The sequence below is a fragment of the Gastrolobium bilobum genome, unplaced genomic scaffold (genome assembly GCF_033153095.1).
Source record: "Gastrolobium bilobum isolate Gb01-03AN ecotype WA unplaced genomic scaffold, APGP_CSIRO_Gbil_v1 utg36302, whole genome shotgun sequence".
NCBI lineage: Eukaryota > Viridiplantae > Streptophyta > Magnoliopsida > Fabales > Fabaceae > Gastrolobium > Gastrolobium bilobum.
The window spans coordinates 4,885-28,105 of record NW_026898952.1 but is presented as its reverse complement, the minus strand read 5'-3'; positions in this window follow the sequence as shown (position 1 = coordinate 28,105).

The window sequence follows — 23,221 nt, the reverse complement described above, 5'->3', positions numbered from 1 at the left end:
TCTAATTATATTTTTGCTGAGGTTCATTTTTTATAAAATTTGACACAAACAATCAAATAATAAATAATAATTCAATGATTAAATTGATAAAAATCATATTTTACATAAGAAGCCCCTACATGATTAATAGAGAAGTCCTTATAAGTAAGCAATTACAATGATATATTACCTCAGGTATATTGTATATCAGGATCTAAATGAAAGGCAAATTGAGAAAAAATGGTTTTAGAAAGCATATATAGATCAAATGGTTTTTATCCCGTGAGTCAGACATCTGCTAATGATCATATTTTATGCCATCTTTTTATGCAGCAATAGGATTAGGATGCATTTGATGTACAAATTATCCTTTTACTCTTGGATGTTGCTTAGTTAGTTTCTTTTTGCTCTCATATCGATCCATGCTTTCAGAGTGGATTGACAGCCTTTCCAATCTCAGTTGCGTGGCAAAGTTAAATTTTGAGAATTAGATAATTTACAAAAAGGCACTAGAAAAAATAACCAATAAAAATTTTAGAAAATTGACCACAAACCAAAATTGAATCCAATTCAACTTTGCACAAATTGTTCTCAACTCCGTTTGTATAATCCCTAAGTTTAGTACCTTTAGATAGTATATTTGCAACCACCTAAACAAAACAAAGCAACACAACAACATAATATATGGTGATCCATTTCAATAACAGAGTTTTCAACACAATGATGGCAAAATAACTTACTTTATTGTTCTTACATTCTTCTAGTTCCTGTTGTAGTCCTTCCAGCGATATATCATCCCTGCAAAATTAAGCTAATCGAAACATATGAAACTTGTACTAACACTATTTATATCTAAATCGCAAGCTAAAAAGTGCACAAACCAAATCGAAAGGTAATAAACATAAAATATATCTTAAATTTGAAAGGTAGAGTAGAAGAAAGTGTACACCTGCTTGTATCCTCTTCTAACGTTAGGTGCTCAAAAAATGCTCCCAAATCAAAATAAAGTACATAACAATGAACAGGGAAGATCAACAAACATGAAGTAGAAAACTATAAATGCATAAATAATGGGTAAGCTTATGCAGAATAACAGCTTGAGAAGATGAAGAAGATAAACATACAGAAATGGAAGAAATATGTGTACAAAAGGTGATTAACAAAGGAAAATACGTAGCAACACATATCCTATTTATACATGTACTAGATACTAAATTCATATTTTAAACTCATTTTTTTATATTAAAATTTAATTTTTAAAGCTTCTAACAATTAACAGGCTTAACAATTACCTATGCAAAAATTAGTAGGAACAATTAATAGGGTTAACAATTACCTATGCGGAAAGTAGTGGGACATTAATACAGCTGTATTGAACTATTTCGCCACCTATATGAAGTTTAAATTCAAAAAAAAAATTAAATTAAAAAAGTGATTTCAAGTGTGAACACAAAATTGATATTGAAGGAGAGAGCAACACGTCAGCTTTTTTGGTTCTCCTTTAAGATATTAATAGATTTTGATGATACAAATATTAGAATTGGATTCAAAACACAATTTGTGTAATCTGGCACTTTTTGAGAAAAAGTGTGAATAGTAATTTTTATCGGGTAAATTGTACTGCTACGAAATTACGGGTAGAACACAAAAATAAAAAATTCAATTTATGCCAAACAGTCATTTAGGACCCAAATTAATATTATTAAATAAGTTTCTGGGTCAAAGTTTAATCATGGTAAAGTTTAGAAACTATCTTGTAAATAGGCAAAATTAGGCCTAAACTTAATTTTGATGAAATAATTGGATCATTTGGAGTAAATTATGTATTTAAAATATTCTTTATTAAGTTTATTATGACTAGGAAAAATGAAATTAATTGGATTATAGTGGGTTAAACTACTAACCAACAGAATTAGATTAAGTTAAAAATTCCATATAGATCAAATTTAAAAACATTTCCTCACTCAAACAGGGTCACCTCCTCTTTCTCTCTCCTCACGCGACTTTCTTCTTTTTTTTTCTCTGCACTTGATTGAAGCTTCAATGATGGGAAGGGCAAGTATGGAGTTCCATTTTTAGCTACTTTTAGGTTAAACTCTCTGTACAAAAAGAAAGCTTAGGAAGTGAGCAACATAACCTTGGTTTTAGATCATCAAATGGGGCTGTCTTTTGGCTGATTTCTCCTCTTCTCCACGCGCCCCCGTTACCATTCACAGTGACAAAAATGGAGGTTTTCAAGGTTTGAATGATGGGAAGTGGTCTCTAAGTCCTTGTAAGCTCATTTAAGGTATGAAACTTCAATTTGGTTGATTAAAATTCAAGATACAATTAGGTTTTCTTGATGTTTATGGTTTCATGGAGGTTTTGTAAATGATGTTTGAATGTGTGTTTTTGTTGTGGAAGTTGTTCATTGAGCCTTGTTGTTGGTGGTAGTTGAAAAATCATTGAGAATGTATGTTGAAATTTGAGAAAATGGATGGCCTATCTCTAATGTATAATTCAATCTATATGCAATAAAATAGGTCGACCTAGTGTTTAATGAAATGCCAAAGTGAAAATAATATTTTGTATGTAATCATTGATGAGTGGTGTGAATTAGGATTGGTAAAAGTGATGAAAGTTAAAGAAAAATACATTGTTCCTACACACACACACATATATATGTATTCTGGCCAAGAGGAAAAAGAACAAGGAATATCATACTTTAATATGTTTAAATGTGTTTATGTGTCTTGAGGTTGTATGTGGTGAGAAATACAGGAAATAAAAAGCATGAAAAGATGATAAACACTTATGAGGGAAAATCTGTCCTCATCATGAAATAGGTACAAATGTGGTATTTAGTGATATTTGAATAAAAGATGATGATGGATATTCGATGTAGTGATGAAGGGAGTGGTTCCTAACAAATGATAGCTTGAGAAAAAGTTATGAACACACCTATATGTGTCATTTTCAACCCTTAAAGAATTAAATGGTTGAAATTGTATTGAACTTGGATTATGATTTGTAAGCTATGTTGATGACATGATAAGTCTATGTGAAGTGAGAAATTCCCACTTAGAGTTAGTGGTTTTATGCTAACTAGCTTTAGGGTCCAATATGTAAGTTTGAAAAGAATTAGTATATGACTTGTGTTTGGCATTTTTGACATTTTGAATTATGTAATGAATGTTGTCATGGATTCCTCCTCTAGGTTTGTGCCTAGGGATTCAGAGTTTGTGGACCAAGCTTTGAAAATAGGTGTTTAGCGATCTTGAGTATCAAGTAAGCAATTATCCAGACTTCAAGAGGTAAGCTCGCGGTTTAAGGATTATGCCTCTCTTTGTATGCTTCACCATGGTCAAGTGAGACTATGGTTGGTATAACTGTATGATTGTACGTCTAATACCTGATATAAATGCATTCAAAAAGATATGTATGATAAGATGTTTTGATTATAGGGGATTGTGAGTCCTTTCGGCATGTCCATCTATACTCATGTATTCGAGTTATACCCAAGAGTACACTCTTCTCCCCATTTTCAGGCGAATAGAGTAGTACAGTCAAAGTATAACTCAATGACATAGTATTCGATGACATCCTTAAGTCTAGGACGATACGCACTATCAAACGATGAGAGACTTTACAAATCCAATTATACTCTCCATAATGAATCCTTGTGGAGTCTCTCGGCGGGCCAGTTCAGTGCTATCTATTCTCCAACAGATCCACCCACGACATCAGCTAAGGCATCACCATGCTTGCATTCCATGAGGTCCCTACCTTGTATCTCCATACAAGTAGATAATGTCATACTAGTCTTATTGAGATCACCAATACCCTTTCTTGGTGATTCAAGACCAGGAACAAATTTTAGGTAATAGACATTCAGTGCCCTCGAGTCCTCATGATCATGATCCCTATCATAGAACCCCGAGTGAACACCTATTCTATTCCTAGGGTCTTTATCTTTAAACGCATATTAACAATAAAATATTGGCGAGACATAAATATGATAAAGATAAAGTTTGCTCAAATTTACTAATCATGAAATACTAAATAGAAAAAGGTGTTCATCTGATTAAACAGATTGTCTCTAGGACACCTATATACTAATAGGGTGCTCACGCGCGCTAGTGTGAGCCAAAGTGCATTGAAAAACCTGAAGATGTCAAAATTTGCTTTCGTTAGGCGCTCAAGCGCCCAGTTGAGCGCTCGAGCACGCATCCCGAAAATAGCATGAACATAGTTTAGTAAAATGGACATAACTTGAGCTACAGATCTCCGATTTGAGCGCGGTTTGAACCCACGTGAAGTGAAGAGAGTTTAGTATTGAACTTGAACAAAATAAGAGTATGATGTTAAGCTTAAGTTTCATTTATTCCGCAATGTCATACAGTTATTGTCACGTGATTGGTTATTTTAAATTTGGGTTATTAAAAAGGAAAAGAAGTAAGTTTTAAAAGGAAAAATAAAAATCCATCCGGGTTTTTAATTGAACTAATATGATTGTAACTGCGCTTAATATCATAAAGCACTTATAACAAGCTGGTTATAGAACGGGGTGTTACATTTCTACAGTGAATGTAGATAAGTTATCTATATTTGCTCCTAAAACAACATCATTTTGGGTTGAAAAATTAAAAAATTATAATGAAAAAGACTATTATAACCCTGAAATAAATTATAATTACAAAAATACCTTGATTTTCTCCTCAAAATGATGTTGTTTTGGCTTAATATAAATAAATTATCTACATTGACGGTAGAAAAAGCTAATACATGAATAAATCAATAAACCTATTTTAAAAATAATTTGAAATAAAAAAATAAAAATAAAACTACTATAGTTAATGATAGGAAAAGAAAATTATGACAATTATTAGTGGGATCAAAGATCAATGCATGATTGATAGGGAGTCCGGCATCAAAGGTTTACTAGATTTTAAAAGGTTATATCGGTGATTGTTGTGTACTATTAATTGTAACCAGACATTGTTTGCCTAGTTATGACAGGTGTCAATGCCAACCTTGGATCTTTAATGCCATGACTGTCATACCTGTTTAAGGCATATACAAATTTCCTAGGTGATTGTGTTTAGTTATTTTCTGTATGCTTTTGTGTTGCATTTGCCGCAGAATCATCATTGATTGCATGCGTCTGACGGAAACTGGGTTCCATCAGCATCCTCACATGCTCTGTGATATCTATCATCACTCATTTATCCTTGAGTAAATATCTTTCTGGGTCCCTAACAAAAAACACGATCCCCACTTTAGTCCCTTACAAAAATAAATTAGTCAGTTAATCTATAACAAATTCAAAGTGGACCCATTTTAGTCCTTTTGAGGGACTAATATGGGCCTTTTTTGAATTTGTGAGGGACCACCATTTCAACTAAATGGTCCACTTTAAATTTGTTAGGGACTAACTGACTAATTTATTTTTGTAAGGGACTAAAATGGAGACCGTGTTTTTTGTTAGGGACCAAAAAATGTATTTACTCTTTATCTTTTTTCACTCTGAGATGATTCTATTTATTCAAAAATACGTTCCTATTATGCATTCAAGCCCATATAGACCATAATGGAAGACTCTTTTTCAGGGAAATATTTTTTGTGCTCCAGGACCACCTAATGATTTGGTGCTCTCTCTCACAACACTAAGTTTTTCTTTCCTTTTTTACCCATGCTATTTTTCTTCTTTTCCAATTTTATCGTCTCATTTATACTAAAAGACCACCTAAAAAATGGTGGTCCCGGACCACAATAAATCCTCTCTTTTTTCAGGCCATTATTGCAAGTGCATTTGCAAGAAGGGATTACAACAAGGTCATCACATCTGCTTCACGTGTGCTGCAGGTATTTCAACTTGTTTCCCATCATATTATTTTATTTGGTCAGCAGTTTATGCTTTTAATTCACTTGACTTGAATCATTTCATCATGCAGCTTGGCTTGATTTTGGGGTTGGTGCTCTCGATGCTACTGTTTAGTCTACTACCACTGGCTTCAAGGTTGTTTACAAATGACAATAGTGTTCTGCGACTTATCAGTATTGGGATTCCTGTAAGTAATATCCCTATGGTTAAAATATGATTATTGTCTCTTCCTAGCTATGTATTGGTTTCCCAAGTAGAAAAACTGATAATTTTTTCCTCTCATTTTCTTGATGACTACTTGACTAATATGTTGCAGTCACTCAACCCATCAATGCTCTGGCATTTATTTTTGATGGAGTCAACTATGGAGCTTCAGACTTTACATACTCTGCTTACTCAATGGTAAGTTTAGAAATATATTTTTCTGTACAAATCAAAGCAAGTATCTTAGATGGTGTTCTTGCGTGATAAATGTTGATCAACCTCACTTTGGCACTGGCTTTGGAAAAAAAAAATACTCACTCCTCATTAAATCCTAACAAGTGAATGGGGTTAGAAAAATTGTTGTAGGTAACCTTACCTTTGCATATTTGCAAAAAGACTATTTCCCTGATTCGAACCCATGACTTTTTAGTCTCAAAGAAATAGCTTTATCACTGGAACTGCTCGGTCTCTTTTGGCACTGGCTTTGGAAAAATTATGAATGTTTATATAATGAAATCCTTTTATCTTTTTTTCTCTTTTTTTCACTTTAAAAAAATCATAGTGTACCGTTGGGATCTATAAGCCCACTATGTTCCCTTTAGGGATGAGTCATTGTATGGGAGATACCCTTAGCTTAGGTACAGACCAGGCTAAGAGGTATTATGCCAAGAAATAACAAGATAATCAGCAATAAGTAGGTGGAGATGACAATATGACTCAAAGTAAATGGGCAGTATAACAATACATAAGATAGTCCTTAAGTTGTGCCCATGAGGGCTATTTATAAGGAAGATGGTGTGGGTTGGTGAGCAGGGGGTCAACCCTCCTTGGGATATACTCCCATGATGGCAGTGTTGGGCGTGGTTGGCGCTGCCATTGTGGTAGCGCTGCGCCTTCTGCATCTGGCGCTGTCAGCACTGGGCAAAGGGGCAGTTTCCCTTTGTGGTGCCTGTGGCGGTTGCCTTTGGTGGTTAGCGTCCCAAGATGGGACATTTCGGTGTATCCCTTGGACGTGCTGCAAGGTTGAAGAATATAAGGGTCCACTGACGCGGGTTGGGGCTAAGGATTGGGCCTGAACAGTTGGGCCGCTTCAGCGTTTGGGCCATCCGAAACAGGGCCCCCCAGCTTGGTAGCATGCGTAGGATGATGCCAAGTTATAATCCTTGGGCGTTACCTTTCGGGCGATCTTCGTGATGGGTAGTCTTTGTTGGGCGATATATACGTGGTGTCGCCACTTAAATATACTTGTAGACTTGTGTTTGTACGCTTATAGTAATTCCTGGGCGTTCTCCGATTGGTGTCGCCCACTTAGGGATTTTGGGCGTCTCTTGACTGGTGCGGGGAGAGCAACAGTTTTGTCCTTCGCTCTTCCAGGGGTACTTCAGGTCTTTCGTCCTTCTGACACGAAGGGTGTTTCTCCGGGTTACGTGCAAGTTACAATGATGCATTCTTCATCATTGCGAGCAGCTGCATTGTTTCGAGGCACGACGCATTAATGCGACGTGATTGGTGTCTTATCCCCTTGAAATTACCATCAAGCCCCTCATCACAACCGCCCGTCCATGACGGTTACGATATCTAACGATCGAAATATCAAGAGGCAGTATACGTGAGTGCCACCTTGCACTCATTTCTTCTTTAAAAGGGGAACTTGTTCTCTCTTGAGGCCCTTCTTCACACTGATTACTGCTCTTCCTATTGCTACTATTACGTTGTGCTTCTTCTTTCTTACCATAGTGTTCGAGCTGGTCCTTCTTTCTTCACTGTCTGTATAACTCTCAGGTATAGTGTCTCACTCTTTCTCCTTTGATATTCCTTGTTCTTCTTTGTATAGCTTTTCCTTTTCTTTTTCTGGGCACGGTAAAAGTCATGGACGTTCCTGGGTTGGTTTTGCCTAAGTTGGGGGTTGAGGTTAAGGAGGAAGAGTTTGATGAAGCCATTGACTCCGTCGAAGGCTGTACAGTGGGGCCAGCTATACAGGACTATCTTGCTAAGCGTGGGGGAAGCAGCAGCTTTCCCTCCTATCGTTCTTTAGTCCTTGGGGTGGAGTCATTGCCCCATGGTAGAATTCCAGAACTTGTAGGTTTTTCCGAAAAGGAGATTCAGAGTATCTTTCCTGAACGAGCTTTAGGGCTTGTGCTTCCCTACTTGGGTGAAGCATCTGGTTCTCGACCGCGTGGTGAGCGCCTTTCGTTAGGGGGTGAGACCGCTTCTGGGTCTGGTAGGCGTCAGCCTGCCAGATCTGGAGGGCGGCGGTCAGGGGGTTCCAGTGAGGGGATTAGGGCTCACCCTTCACATTGTCGTGGTTCCAGGTCTTCTATTCGTACAACCAGACGAAAGGGAGTTTCTTATCGCTATGTTTCACGGCGCTCTTCCCTTGGAGCAGAGCGACTTGTTCGGCCTTTGTCTTCTGTTAACCGTCTTCCACAAAATCGTCCCATAGAGTATTACTATAAGCCTTCCCACCCGACTATTGACGCCCCTGTTGCTTTGAGCACTTCGCGGGGCCATATACCCAATATTTCTCAGTCTTTCCATCGCCGTAAATATGACGAGTCCATAGAGAATCGACTAGGTAGATTTCATCCAGAAGATGGACGCCTTGTGAAGTATGGTGTGTGGGACACCATATATGAAGACCTGTGACTTTATAAGATACCGCCTGCTTGGTGGCCTTCTTCTTTAAGCTACTCAGATTTTTACTCTTCAAGCTCTTCAGAAGCTTCTGATTCTGATGGTAAGTATTTTGTGCTTGAGTTATTTTTTCTTGTAGTAGTTGGTAAGGAGGGTGTTAGCGGTCACAAGAGTGAGGGATAGGGCGAGGTGGGACTTCATTTCTGTTCGCAGTGGTCTTCTTGGCGTTGGTGAAGTATTGAAGATTGATTGTGTGTTTATCGCTCCCAAGTAGGATTCTTACTCGACTAATGGAGATTGCTCAGTCGGGCGACCGCCTCGAGGCGAGGGATTGGGTTGACACGGAGATAGCTACTTTGTCATCAAGTTATGCTGACCGGGACATTTTGCCTTGCCACTACAAATCTGAGCCTAGCTCTATTATTACTGAAAACGGTGCATATGAGGCGATGTGGCAGCCATTTGCAGTCAGGAGTGATCGTCGGGCTTGTGACACGCCTACCATTCGGCAAAATCTCGGTGGCGGTTCATGGTATACAAGACTCACTTTACGGATTAAAAGTGAGGTTTCCGCTAACTGAGTTTGAGAAGGGAGTACTATCCCACTTGCAAGTTGCACCTTCTCAACTGCATCCAAACGCTTGGGCATCGAGTCTTTGAGAGTATATGTCGGTATTTCGGATGGGAATACTCCGTACGGTTGTTCTTTTATTGCTTCCAGGTGTCTCCTTCAAAGAAGAAACTTGGATGTGTTTCGTTAAAGGCGGGTACCGCGCTAGGATCGATATTTTCCCAGTACGCCAACTCGTATAAGAATTGGAAACACACCTTTTTCTGGATCGAACCCATGTTGGGCGATGGGGAGCTTCCTTTCTTTGTTGATCCGGCAAGCAGAGAGTGCCAATTTTCCCTGTACTGGACTAAAACCCATTACGAGATGCCCGCTGGTCAGTATTCTTCTACATTTGGAAGTTTGACTCCTGAGGAGGTAAGGGTGGTTGACTGGTTTGTGGAAGTAAAGGAAAGTCTGGGCCGGTGGCCTTCGAAGCAGGTGTTGTGCCATGGAGGTGTGGTGGCGTTCTGTGTGTTTATCATTTGTGATGTTTCTTCTAACTTTTCTTCTAACTCCTTTTTTTACTAGGCGGTCTTTACTAACTTTTCCTTTACTGTTTGCAGTCGGGAGCATGGCGGCGGAGATGTTGAAGCTTGCACGCGAGGCGGCTGTGAGGATGAAAGCCAGGCAGGGCGATGCTCCTCAAACTCAGCCCAACCCTGCTCTGAAGAATACGGGCAAGGGAAAAGCTCAAGAAACTAGGATCAAGAGGACCAAAGTTCGTTCTGCTGCTGACTCCTACGGAAGAGCTGAAGAAGAGAGCCAATCGTCCTATAATTAAAGAGCCTACGGGCATGGCGGGCAACTCCTCAGCGAGCGAGTCGATGCTGGGGTCCAGATCGCCTGTCCTGGGGGGTCTGGTCTGAAACGAGGCGCTGATGCAAGTTTAACACCGCCTCGAGCTTCAAAGTCTGCACGCCACGAACCTTCAAAAGGTGGGAAATTTGGTGGTAGCAACTGCGAGAGCGACCAGGCGGTCAACCCCCCTTCGATCGAGGGTGACCAGGCCCGCATGACCTCGGGGGCTGAAGATTGCCCTCCTCCTGCTGCTGTTTTTCCTGTTGGCAGGGCCCTTACCTTGTCGAAAAGGGACCTTGTTAAAGGATTTCCTAACATTGGGCGTCCTAAGATGGTGGCCCCCCCATGCCTGGATCGTCAACAGTTTATGGATTGCACCCAAGTGGTCGTTGGCCGCATCTTGGGAATGCAGGAGATCGCCCTTGCAGTTGATGAACGATGCTCCTTGCAGGAGGATCGCCTTGATGAGTTTGGGCGACAAGTGGAACGTCTTTCTGCTGAGGTTGGGCGCCTTGGTAAAAAGATTGCTGACAAGAAAACTTCTATCCAGTCGTTGTTTGAGCGGCTGAAAAAGGCAGATTGAGATGTCAAACGGGCTGTCTGATGAGAAGGATGTCCTCAGTAAGTCACTGAAGGACGTCAAGAAGGAGAAGCAAGTTATCCAGGTTGAGAAGGATCAGTTGTCTGCCAACGTGTTTGCTGCTCAGGGGAGTCTTCATGCTAAAGATGAGGACTTCAAAAAAGCCACAGGGAAAGTGGAAAAATTGGAGGAGGCTCTTGCTAACCTGATGTACCATTCTTTTAATAATGCCCTTCAGCAAGTTTTCGTCAGGTATCCTGGCGCCGACTTGACTGGTTTCACTCCTGATTATGAGGTGGAGGATGGCAAGATTATCCAACGTCTTGAGGGTAACACCATCAGGGTGGTCGAGGTGGCGCCTGAAACTGACGACGATGAAGGTGCGCAGGGAATGCTTCCAACCACTGATGCTGATAGTGATGATGATCACGAGGAGGGCGATACTGGGCGTGGCGTGCCAACTGAACCTGTTACTGAGACTTTGGTTGATCCTGGTATGGCAAGTGGAGATGGTGTTACTGGGTTGGTCGTGTTGGAGCAGGCGGTGGATGCTCAAGCTGTTGAGAAGGGCGTTACCGATCAGGCGCAAGATGCTGAGACAGTTACAATAAATATACAGACTTAGGCTCCTAGTTTTTTCTTCGCTTTCTGTCCGTGGTTGGCATGTCGACTACGGGCTTGTAGTTGACCTTTAAAAAAGTTAATGAATTTCCTTTCCTTCCCTACTTTGGTCTTACTTTTTAAACATATTAATGAATTTCCTTTCGTAAGTTAACTGGGCGTTGGCTGGGGGTGAGAACCATCCCAGTCCAGCTATGGCGGGGTGAGAACTATCCTAGTCCAACTAAGGCGGGGGTGAGGACCGTCCCGTTAGTTGGGCGTTGGATGGGGGTGAGAACCGTCCCAGTCCAACTGAGGCGGGGGTGAGAACCGTCCGATTAGTTGGGCGTTGGCTGGGGGTGAGAACCATCCCAGTCCAACTGAGGCGGGGGTGAGAACCATCCCGTTAGTTGGGCGTTGGCTGGGGGTGAGAACCATCCCAGTCCAACTGTGGCGGGGGTGAGAACCGTTATAACACCCCACATTTCTAAATTAAATATTTAAAATATTAAGTGAGTATTTAAGTCAAGGATTAGTGAAAATCCTGAAGATTAGGCCAAAATACAAAGAAAGAGCAAAACGGTAATTAGCCAACACACAACCCTAGAAAGATAAAAATTGAGTAGAAGGTCTCAAATGATAAAAATAACCCTGGAAATGGATTCAGAACGAAAAATTGAGTGGATAGGCAAGTTTCAGAAAAATCAGTGAATAGTGTTTTTCGCAAGTAAAAATATCGCGGTACGATTGCACCGTAAAATGTGCCAGTGGAGTTTTGAGCTCTGGGTTTCAAATATGAGTTATAAATGGTTTGTTGAGTTAGAAATATGATTCTGCTAAAATTTGATGGAATTAAGTCATTTTTGGAAAAAAAAATTGATGAATAGTGATTTTTCGTGTAAAAATACTACGGTATAATTGTACCGATAAGCGTGGAAATTTTATCAGTATTTTAAGAAAACAAAAATATGACATGAATAAGAAAATACGTAGGTCATGAATTTGTGGTAGAAATTAGATGATTGATTAAAGTTAAAACGCGTGTGGGACCTGCCTATGACTTAAGTGAGTCAAACTCACTTTTTCTTCACACTCTCTCTCTCCTTCCCTCCTCCTTCTTCCCATGACAGCCCCCCTCCATGGACACACACCCTTGAATTTTCTTTTCTCTCTAACTCCATCAAACCTAAGCCAAATCATGAAAAGTTTAACTTGAAATCCATTGGAAATTGCCTCCTAAAGCCATTGGTGACATCATTAAACCGTGAAAGTGAGTAAATTTTGAGATTTTCCCCTCACAAGGCCGCGGCTCACTTGAGGAAAAGGGTGTTCATGGAGCTTTTAAATGCTTCAATGATAGAGTATGTGTAGGAGGAGCCCATTGCCTAGCCTTTTAGTGAGTTTCTACACCCTTTTATTGGTTGATTCTTGTGATTGATTTTTGAAAACCTAAAGCTTTGATTAATGATATGTTGTGTTAGAGAGCTCAATTAGAAAATGTGTATTAGATGATAATGCCTTAGAATGATGTATTAAAGCTAGAATTGCAATGAAAATTTTAGGTGAAAAATGTTGAATTTTAACTTAGAAGAATTTTGGTGATCATGACTTAGAAGTTTGGAATTTTGTTGGGAATTAATTAATGAGTTGATGTATGATTATATGATGATATAATAGGATTGTATGAGGTGGTAAAGGGTTAAAATTGATTGAAAAACCCTTGGAGTACAATAGGTTGCAATTCGGCCATTAAGTGAAAAAGAGGGGAATTGATGTTGAAAAATTAATTGGATGATATGTTGTGTAATTATATGGTACTTAGATGGGTTGTGTGGTGGTTGGAAAGTGTTAGAATCAATGGAAAAATAATAACTTGTGTTAGGGACATAAATGAACCTAGAGTCAATTATTACGCAAAACGATGAGTAAAAGACGTAAAACGTAAAAACGACACTTGAATTGGCCTTATGGCAACCTAAGGATGAGTAATAAAATGATAAAGAAAATTTAGAAAAAAAATCTCAAATGAACACTACTATGGCCGAACCATCAAGGAGAATGGGGAGGATTTTGTGACTTTTGCGTTTTGACGTTATTTGACGCGTACTGATGGCTGTACGTGATTGTATAGGTTGTCGTACGTCGACTTGAATTTCGAACCTTGAATCAGTGAGTTGCCCTTGGTCCTGAACCAAGTGGATTGAGGTAAGTAATTGGTTCAATGCATGTATAATTGTAAATTAGCATGTATTGTTTGAATTGTGAGTGATTGGGAATGTCCTCTGTGTAGGCATTCTTCTATGTACCAAGTTGAGGGATAAGCTGCTGCGGAGCTTGTGAGAAAACTATTTAAGGTAACCTCTTGGTACTGGGGCTTGTTCCCCTTTTCTGTTCCACCTTGCCAGTTGATGGCAACGGTAGGAAGAGTATATGAGTAGTGTAGAACAACATGAGCATGCATGCATTATCACAGTGGGTACTTATGTACCGAGTCTCTGGCCAGTAGACAGTTTTTAGCCTTCGGCAATTTTGGACTTCCACTGGATAGGTCTCCGAGAGGGAGTTCCAGTTGACCGAGGGTCATGGTGTGTGTTCCAGGTAGGAGCACACTAGGAATGTCTCAGGTGTTTTGGATGGTTGGGGCATCATGGTTGTGGTTTTTGGAACGCACCTTGGATGATACCCATAGGCTTATATATGCCCAGGGCGTGCGTGGTATTGGTAGCTACCATCCCATATCGTCGTAGTTTGTATCTCTATATTCCCCGTTTCTCTAAAACCCTTGCTATATCCCGTTTTTAAAAGTGGTTGTTGTATTCTATTCATATGCATCGAAGTGAACCATTGGGCGGAGTTCTCTCCAGAACCTCTGGGTTACTGAGATATATTCGTATATCTCACCCCGTCTCGGGGCATTTATTTCAGGAGGTAGCAGTGGAGCGGGAGCAGCAGGCAAGAGGCCCGCAGAGTGATTCAGTGGAGTTTTAGCATTTTGCATTTTGTTGGCCATGTGGCCTAGGCTAGACTTAGGGCAAGAACATCTCAGTTGTATTTAGTAGGAGCTTCATTGGCATCTTGTTCATGTCATTTTGCCTAAGTCTAGTGGTCATGCCATGTAGTTTATTTTAACATTTGTATTTATGTTGTAATATTGGAAGATTGTAATTAAGTTTCATTGGGAGTTGTAAGTTGTAAAACAATATTGTAATCGTATCCTTATGCATGTCTATTTATGATGGAAGGGCCTTAGGCCTATTGTAGGTTATGATTATATTTATGATGAAAATGTGCATGAAAATGGTGTTAGTGATTACAACTATTTAAGAATGATTAATATGAGTTATATGTCTAATAACTATAAATTGGATTAGGTTGTAAGTGCCCCAAGGCGTTGTTGGTCCTTGTGTGTGCCACCCATTGGATTATTACTGTATTATTGTTGGATTATTAGGTACTTTGAGGCATTAGTGAGCTTGTACAAATTTGTGGATTATTGGAAAAACAAAGGAAACTCTGGCGAATTTTCTGTAGAATTGGCAGATTTTAGGCGAACTTGGGGATATCTCCCTCCATAGAGGTCCAATAGGGACGTGCCATATTCCATTTTGAAGGCTGAGATGTCCTCTACCTTGTGTCAAAATTTGGGAAAAATCTGGGTTGGTCTTCGACCTGGAAAAATGGAAGGAACGCAGACTGCTCATGTGCCCACTGCATATGTGGCAGTTCTGGTCCAGTTTTGGGAAATTAATTCTTGCTTCGTTTCTTTGTCAAATTAAGCGTATGATATATCAAATCGAAGATTGAGGTGTGTAGTTTATGGTGTAAAATTTGAGAGCAATTGGATTAGTGTATTCAGCGCAGTAATTCGTGGAGTGTGAGAGGTTTAGAGCTGTTTTGGGGTTGGTTGGCTATTTTGCTTATCCAACTTCAAACGGCGATAACCGGAGCAAACGAGCTCCGAATTGAGCGTGTGATAGCTTGTTGAAAAAGAAATTAAGTAAGGCAAAGATATAATCTGAGAAGAAGGTCTGGTTGTGAGCGGTGTGTTCGCAGAAAATTTATGAGTGAACCATGTTCGAATAGGTAAAAACGTAAAGTTTGGTAATTGGCTAAGTGGGTTTATGGGAACCCCTTAGTAACTTATAATAAGTGAGGTGTGATGTAAAAATAGATAAAATAAATATTCTGTAAGAGTTAACAGTTATGGTCACAGCTTTTAATTATTACGCGTTTTGTTGTTTTAAATGCTCGCGTAATAATCGGAAAAAGTTTATTCGTATTTTTATAAATGAATTGCTGTGATTGTAACTGCGCTTAATATCATAATTAATGTTAACAATACCGGTACGTAACGGGCTGTTACATTTTATGGTATCAGAGCAGTTTTGTTAGGGAACTCTGATAATGTATAGTTGTGTTGTGTGTTGCATAGTTGTATGTAGATTCTTATCGATTACTGCATATGTTATTCCTTAGTGTGGGTCTGATCAACCCATTCCTTTGTGTTACATGTGTAGTCATCGTAAGAAGCCTGCGTGGCAACCTTGGAGCACCGAACGTGAGTCTTTAGCCTGATGTTGTGGCTGCAGTATTGACTGCTCCATGGACAAGAGATGGCAGTAAGTGAAATATGAATATTATAGGACTTACGGGAAACATACTTAAATGTTTTGTCTGACCTTGTAGATGAAATTTATAAAGCTGGATTATAAGTGAAAATTGTAAACAAATCTATGATATGTACGGTGTTACCATGGGTGAACCTTGTAGTACTATGAATAATAAAGATATGTGATTGAGATGAATCCATGGTATGGAAATGGTATGGGTGAAGCTCCCAAATATGTGTGTAGCATAGTGTGTACAATGGACTTGGTGAATAGACTTCATCAAGGTGAGAGATTTAGAACCTGTTGGATTATTGAAAATGGTGAACAGGTATGCTCAGGTATGAGTTTGAATATTCTATGTCTGATTAGAAGTTATAAGTCCCTGATTGAGGATGTACACCTAAACAAATTGAGATGGTTCATGCAGAGAAATAAATAGAATAATTGATGATTAATCCTATGGGATTTGACCACTTGAAATTATAATGCTGGTCAATTGGTAAAGTGAGAGATATTGAAATATGGGATTGAAATCCATAAGGAACTATTGTTGAGTAAACATAGGTGAGATGAAGTGATTACTTAGTATGAGTAGAAGGGAGAAGTTGAGAATATCGCCATAGGTGACATAAGATAAATGTACGATGAAGGCACTATTGTAATTAATGGATGTCAATTTAATTTGGCAGACGTGTCAGTGATAAATGAATAGTACGGTTGAATTGTATAGTCAGGTGTAAGACAGTAATAAGAATTGTAAAGAAATTATAATCTTGTGGTACATATATAGGTACTACTAATACTAGTGTGCTTGTGAAATCATTGGTATTTAATACAGATTGATAGACAGTGTGGAGGTATTTCCAATGAAAGAAATATTCTACAACCACCAAGGGTGGAAGTGATCAGTAAAATAGACGGGTTGTTATATAATATTGAGTATAGGTTTATGTGGGCCGTACCAGGCAATGGACTAGAACGGTGACAGGATTTTGTGGGTTATTGTTGTATAACAATAAGGTGAGATGGTATGATTAGAGAATGAGCTAATGTACAACCTGATGGGAAATCATGTGATTAGTTTATGAACTAAGTACAATAAAGTTCAGAATTAAGTGGTTAGCGAAAGAACTGATGTGTAAAATGTGTAATGTCAAAATGAAAATGATAAGATTAGTTAATAAGCTGATGTACAAGTATCAGTGCAAGGACTAATGTAAAATTTTCCAGTGCAAGGATTGAGGTGAAATTAGTCCTCTGTGATAGGACAGATATGTTTAGAAGATCCCTGTGTGATGGAATTATAGGTGGGAAATATAATACATTATATTATGAGATGCGAGATGTGTACGGAACTTTGAGAAAAATTCTGGATTCACGGAATAGAGATTGTGATATGGACCAGGTCAGGTGTCTAGTATGAGTAAAAGGAGTAAACAGTCTTTGAGAAGAATAATTAAGAAAGGAATGGTGCACTATACGTATATGTGATATGGGTATAATACTACTACTACTATGATTATGGGGGACAACCCCATGTGGATATACAAAACAGTTTTGTCGTTATATACGGATATGATACAGACACCAAATGGACAGGGTCCAAGTGTGATCTGGTGTGTACTGGGTACACGTTGGTTGTGATATACAGATATATTGTGAATACAAATTTCTCTATGCACTGGGTGTATGTGGTACGACTTGATATTGTGGATATCTCTGTGTGGCTTATGTGTCCGGAGGGTATGGTTATCTCTGTGTGGATTACGTTCCCGGAGACAATTATTATTTTATGGGAGTAATGGGAGACGAGGAAGTGTTCCTCACTGGTGTAACTGTTAGTATAATAGGGATACTTGATATAAAAGCACAAAGCAGAAACAATTGGGGGATGCTCCTTGAATAAGGATAGCTAGTGGTAAGTTTTTATTACGGCAGGGGTCATATGGGTGGATTCTCTGATCGGTGGGTCATTACATCTGGGGCCCTGAGGACAGCAAGAGCTCGAGCGGTTAAAACCTGTGAATGTTGTTACCCACTGTATTGAGAGAGTTCTTCCATGTGATTAACGCAAAATGTGAGGTCAGATATTTGTAAATGAACAATAATATGTCAAATTTGGATATAAGATGTGAGGCATAGTGCGTAAGGGTCTCGAAGTGTGATAGTGAAGCACTATTGTGGGTGTAAAGTAAGTTCGATGAAATAATATCGGCTCCAAGTGAGGTAGTAAGTTTGTTGGAATCCTCGCCTTATGATAAAAGACATAATAGTGTGAATTAATGTTGACAGATGGAGTAAGTGTCTTTCTAAGAAGGCTGGTGATGATCAAGAGTTTAGGTTAAAACAGTGAATTATTAGCCCTTATAAAAGGTAAACTGTGATGGAATCAAGTACGAATGTGTAATAATAGCTGAAAACAGGAGTTGTAATTTATTACCTAAAAGTTGATAGCTTGTCTTTACGGGTAGAATAGATTGAGGAGTGTTATATATAATCGCATATGCCACTTATGGTGGAAAGTGTGTGGAAGATGCACAATGTTGATGTTGTTTTGGTTAGGTACTAATGGTGTATGGTTGAGTGCTTGTGGTAGCTTTGAATGTTCCGAGAGATTGATACACCAACTGATGGTAAATTGTAGAAGTAGTGTCAATGATGGATATAGTTTTATGTGACTTGACAATTAATTTTCAAAGATTCCTATAGGATGTGACTTGTGTGTGAGAGATATGGCATTTTTAGTGGTCCATCAGTTACTAGTGAAATGGGTTTGGAAAATGATTCGTCCCAAGGTGTTTGGTGAAGGTTGATAAAACTATAAGGTGATATTGTTTTGAGTTTGACATCCAGGATTAAATGACGATGATTACGAAAAAGTAGTACAAATAAGTGGAACAAATGGTTAAGTTGCAACCCCGGAGTGGAATGAAAGTTGAAAATAGTTAGTGGGAGAAAATATTAAGCATGAGGCCTTGATGTGGAGGTCATTGATGAGTGTTGTGTTTAGTGTTAGACTGACTAAGTTGATAAAGAGATAGTTAAGTTAATAAAGAGAGTAACTAAATTATGTATGAGTTTGTAGTTTCAGGTGTTTGGGGCTAAAGGACCTTAAATGGTTAATCGGAAACATAAACTATTGGGAGGATTGTTAGTTTCGTATCACAAAGAGAAAGATATAGTTGTGAGTACCTAAAAAGAGGTGAAGACACGTGACAAGGAAAAATAAAGTATATGAGTATAGAATTTAATGTGAGTCGAAATTGTAGGACACGACAAAGTGCCTTTGAAACTAGAAGTATGTGCTTGGGTGAAAGCCAAGAAAAAAACGAAATGATAAGAGTAGTAACAGTAATGGAAAGGACTGGTATGTTTGAGGATGGTTGAAACAGTGAGGACAGCGAAAAGAGTTAAGTACTAAAGAACATGTGAGTTGGAAATACACCAGGAATAACTAGTGAATGTGCATGAGAATGGTTAGAGCCTAGTATGAAAATGATTATATGCTTTTGAGAATGACCATGGGTCAGAAAGATAGATAGAGATGAGAATGAGGTGAATTGATGCCAATAAATCTGTAATATGGTTATGTTATTACTTAAAAATCAGCGGAAGTGAAACAGTAAACCAGAGAAAGTTTAAAGTATTGTGAATTAAAAGGTCACAGAACCATGAGAGACGAGAAATTCTGAAGGTTCAAAGGATAATGAGTATCACGAAAAGGAGACTATGTTTATGATAAAAGTAAAATGGTAAAGATACACACTTGAGGTTGCTACTTGGAAACGGGAGGATGAGGTTCTCCGGCTATATCCTGAGTTAGCGGACAGGTATGAATTAATTTTGCGGACAAAATTCTAAAAAGTTGGGGTGAATATAACACCTCACAATTTTAAATCAAGTAATTAAAATATTAAGTGAGCAATCAAGTGATGTATTAGTGAAAATCCTAAAGATTAGGCCAACATACAAAGAAATGGCAAAACGGTAATTAGCCAACACGCAACCCTAGGAAGATAAAAATTGAGTAGAAGGTCTCAGATGGTAAAAATAACCCTGGAAATGGGTTCATAACGAAAAATTGAGTGGATAGGCAAGTTTCAGAAAAATCAATGAATAGTGTTTTTCGCGGGTAAAAATACCGCGTTACGATTGCACCGTAAAACGTGCCAGTTGAATTTTGAGCTCTAGGTTTCAAATATGAGTTACAAATGGTCTATTGAGTTAGGAAATATGATTGTTGATAAAATTTGATGAAAGTAAGTTATTTTGGGGAAGCGTGCCAACGGCGCGCGCGATAGCTTAAAAATAGTGTTTTCTTCGAACGAATGGAGGACTCTAAATTCATCTGATCAAGCCTAATTAAAGTGGAATAGTTAATGTTAAAAATTATAGTTTCTAAATAGGCTTTGAATTTACGGACGTTTAGTGAGAGTTTTGACGCGTTTTGAATCGCGTGAGGTGGCGTGGGACCCACCCCACTTGAAAGTCACTTAAACATCTCATCACTCCACTATTCATCATCACCCTCCCTTCCTTCTCTCTTCCCAAAACCCGAGCTTCAGCCCCTTCCCCTTCCTCATTGTGCAAATTTTTCTTTGGACCATAACTTGGCCATTTCTCCACCAAATCACTTGATTCTTGTCTTGAAATTTGTTGGGGAGAACCTTCTAAACCCATTGGTACCCTTCTTGAGCCTTGAAATTGAGTGTGTGAGGAGATCATTCCCTCTTTCAGCCGCGAGTTCAAGGAGGAATTTTGTGTTCATGGAGCTTTGGAATGCTCCAATGGTGGAGTATGTGTAGGAGGAGTCCATTGCCTAGCAATTGTGTAAGTTCCACACCTTTTGATTGGTTGATTCATGAGATTGGATTATTGAACCCTAAACTTTGATTTGATGAATTGTGATGTTAGAGAGCTCAATTCGAAAATGTGTATTAGATGATAATGTGTTAGAATGATGTATTAAAGCTAGAAATGCGATGAAATTTATTGGTGAAAATTGATGAATTTAACTTAGAAAAATTTGATGATCATGACTTTGGACTTTTGAATTTTGGTGTTGAGACTTTGTATGATGAATTGTGGCATGATGGTAGGATGATATAATAGGTTGTGTGAAGGTTGGAGTGATTAAAATTGAAAGGAAATCCTTGGAATGTCATAGGGCAAAATTCGAACCTTTGAGGAGGAATGAGTAAATTGATGTTGAAAAATGATTTGAATTATGTGTTATGTGTTTATATGATGACTAGATGGGTTGTGTGGTGGTTGAAAAGTGTTAGAATCAATGGAAAAAAAGTGGTTTAGTTGGCATAAAGAACCTAGAGCGAAATATTTAGCGAAACGATGCTCAAAAGACGTAAAACGGCGAAACGACACTTGAAATGGCCTTATGGCAACCCAAGGATGGGGACTAAAAGGAGAAAGAAAATTTAGAAAAATAAATACCCAAATAACACATATATGGCCGAACCTTCAAGGAGAAAGGGAGGATTTTGCGGTTTTCGCGTTCTGATGTAATTCGACGCGAAAAAACGAACCGGCACTTGAATTGGCCTCTTGACAACCTATTGAGGCGTAACAAAATGAGAAAGAAAATTTAGAAAAATAAATATCAAATTAACACTAGTTTGGCCGAACCTTCAAGGAGGAAGGGGAGGATTTTGTGATTTTTGCGTTTTGATGCTATTTGACGCGTACTGATGGATGTACGTGATTGTATAGGTTGTCGTACGTTGACTTGAATCTCGAAACTTGAATCTGGGAGTTGCTCTTGGTCCTGGACCAAGTGGATTGAGGTATGTAATTGGTTCAATGCATGTATAATTGTAAATTAGCATGTATTGTTTGAATTATAATAGATTGGCAATGTCCTCTGTGTAGGCATTCTGTTGTGTACCAAGTTGAGAGATAAGCTGCTGCGGAGCTTGTTTAAACAATATTTAAGGTAACCTCTTGGTACTGGGGCTTGTTCCCCTTTTCTGTTCCACCTTGCCAGTTGATGGCAACGGTAGGAAGTGTATATGAGTAGTGTAGAACAACATGAGCATGCATGCATTATTACAATTGGTACTTATGTACCGAGTCTCTGGCCAGTAGATAGTTTTTAGCCTTCGGGCAGTTTCGGACTTCCGCTGCATAGGTCTCTGAGAGGGAGTTCCAGTTGACCGTGGGTCATAGTGTGTGATTCGGATAAGAGCACACTAGGAATGTCTCAGGTGTTATGGATGGAATGGGTACCTTGGTGGTAGTGATTTGATCACACCTTGGATTATACCCGATGGAATGGGTACCTTGGTGGTAGTGATCTGATCACACCTTGGATTATACCCGATGGAATGGGTACCGGGGTGGTAGTGATTCGATCACACCTGGGGTGGACCCGATGGAATGGGTACCAGGGTGGTAGTGATTTGATCACACCTCGGGTGGACCCATAGGCTTATATATGCCAGGGTGTGCATGGTATTGGTAGCTACCATCCCGCAGCCTCGTACTTTGTATTCCGATATTTCCCCAGTTCTCTAAATCCCTTGCTATATCCCGTTTTCAAAGTGGTTGTTTTATTCTATTGATATGCATCGAAGTGAACCATTGGGTGGAGTTTTCTCCAGAACCTCTTGGTTACTGAGATATATTCGTATATCTCACCCCGTCTCGGGGCATTTATTTCAGGAGGTAGCTGTGGAGCCGGAGCAGCGGGCAAGAGTCCCGCAGAGTGAGCAGTGGAATGCTTCACATTTTGCATTTTGTTGGCCGTGTGGCCTAGGCTAGACTTAGGGCATGAACATCTCATATGTATGTGGTATGAGCTTCATTAGCATATTTGTTCATGCCATTTTCCCTAAGTCTAGTAGTTATGTATTTGGTTATGTTGTCATTTGTATTTAAGTTGTAATATTGGAAGAATGTAAGTTAAAGTTTAAGTTTCAAGTTGTAAGTTGTAAAGCAATATTGTAATCATATTTGATGCATGTCTATTTATGATGGAAAGGCCTTAGGCCTATTTTAGGGTATGATTACATGTATGATGAAAATATGCATGAAAAAGGTGTTAGTGATTGCAACTACTTAAGGATGATTAATATGAACTATATGCCTAATAACTATAAACTGGATTGGGTTGTAAGTGCCCCAAGGCGTTGTTGGTCCTTGTGTGTGCCACCCATTGGATTATTACTGTATTATCATGTGATTATTAGGTACATTTGAGGCTTAAATGATCTTTTACAAATTTGGGATTATTGGAAAAACAAAGGAAACACTGGCGAATTTTCTGTAGAATTGGCAGATTTTAGGCGAACTTCGGGAGAGCATATCTCCCTCCATAAAGGTCC